Source organism: Pteropus vampyrus, unplaced genomic scaffold (genome assembly GCF_000151845.1).
Source record: "Pteropus vampyrus isolate Shadow unplaced genomic scaffold, Pvam_2.0 Scaffold4154, whole genome shotgun sequence".
NCBI classification, from domain to species: Eukaryota; Metazoa; Chordata; class Mammalia; order Chiroptera; family Pteropodidae; genus Pteropus; species Pteropus vampyrus.
Window position 1 is genome coordinate 1 of NW_011892935.1, and position 1,851 is coordinate 1,851.

At 38.8% G+C, this 1,851-nt stretch overlaps 1 pseudogene; it reads left to right on the forward strand.

Moving 5' to 3' along the window:
- Nucleotides 1-889: 889 nt before the first annotated feature.
- On the forward strand, nucleotides 890-1,008 carry LOC111734701 (annotated as a pseudogene).
- The last annotated feature ends 843 nt before the right edge of the window (nucleotides 1,009-1,851 follow it).

The following is a 1,851-nucleotide window of genomic DNA, read 5'->3' on the forward strand; positions in this document are numbered from 1 at the left end:
TGGATTGGAAGCACGGAACTCTGGGTCCTAAACCTGCCCTTGGCCTTTAAGTGCCCCATCATGTCCTGCCTCCCTGTGCCAGCTGTGGAGAAGGGGCTGGAGTTCAAGGTGATGAGGCTGTAGAGAAAAGGAAGGAGAGGAGCGCATGGTTGTCCCTTGGCTTCATATTCTCTTTCACCCACCTGAGAATAGTTTTCCCTGGGACACTGGCCCCAAATCTAGGATTAGTTAGGTGAGCTGGGTGTGTCCACTACCACAAGTCAGTGATTACTTTCTTTGTTGCTAGCAGCTAGAACTAAGTTTCAGTTTCTGGGGGGCAGTCATTCTCCAGGGATTCTTGAGGTCCTGAGAATTTTCCCAGGGGACACATTCAACTCTCAGCTGTCAGCCCTGAGAGTCCTCAGGCCATCACGAGTCCCCTCCCCATGGACCCAGGATGAGACGAGAAGTAGGCAGGGGCAGAATGGAGCCTGTGATCTGTCATCTACCTGAAGTGTGAGTGCGGGCGCTGGGACTAACTGGGTCAGGGGCTGGTTGAGAGAGGTCACAGAGCAAGAGAATCTCAATGACTGCTTCTCCTCTCCACTGCCACCCACTCTCTGGGAAAGCAAAGAGTAAAGGGTATCCTAAATTCACCTTAATGGAACTAGAAGACAACTAAGGATCAAAGTGATCTGCAAGTAATCTAACTGCATTCGACAACAAAGTCTAACACTTTTTAAAGGACTCCAGCAAGTTGAACCCTCTCCAACATGAAATTCACAATACTCAGCATCCAATAAAAAAAAAAAAATTACTTGACATGGATTGAGAACATTCTGAAATAATTTTATAAGGACAGTATTATCCTGATACCAAAACAGATAAATGCATTAAAATATCCAAAAGATTCTATGCCCATGCCATCCTGAACACGCCCGATCCCGTCTGATCTCGGAAGCTAAGCAGGGTCAGGCCTGGTTAGTACTTGGATGGGAGATCACCTAAGAAGACCAGGTGCTGTAGGCATTAAAAAAAAATAATAATTAAAAAAAAGGAGTTGTAAGCTGACAAAGGTCCAAGGGTTGCCTCACCTAAATAAACAAACAAACAAATAAATAAAATTTTCGAAAGATTCGGACGAATATCCCTTATGAATATAGATGCAAAAATCCTTAACAGAATTTTAGTAAATTGGTTTTAAAAATATATTGAACAGTTAATACATCATGAACAAGTGAGGCTTATTCTAAAAATGCAGGATTGGTTCAACACTTGAAAATTAATTAATGTAATTCACCAGATCAAGAGACTAAATTTAAAAAACCACACGATCATCTCAATAGATACAGAAAAAGCATATGACAAAATTTAACATTTGGCTAGGATAAAAACTCTTAGAAACCTAGGAATAGAACTTCCTCAAGCTGATAAAGAGCTAATATCATAATTAATGGGGAGAAACTGAATGCTCTCCCCATATGATCGGGACAAGGCAATAATATCCAATCATATCACTTCTTCTCAACATTGTATTAGAAGACTTAGCCAGGGCAATAAGACAAGAAAAAGAAGTAAAAGCACCATGTTAGAAAAGGGAAAAAAAAGTCTTTGTTCGAAGATGACATAATTGTCTACACACAAAATCCCAACAGAATGAACCAAAAAGATACTAGAACTAACATGAATTTAGCAAGGTTGCAGCATAAGAGTCAATATATAAAAATCAATTGTTTTTCTTTGTATTAACAACAAACAATTGGAAATTATAAATTTAAAAAATCCATTTACAATAGCATAAAATCATAAAATATTTGGAAATTAATCTAACAAAATATATGTAATATTTATATGCCAGAAACCATAAAATTG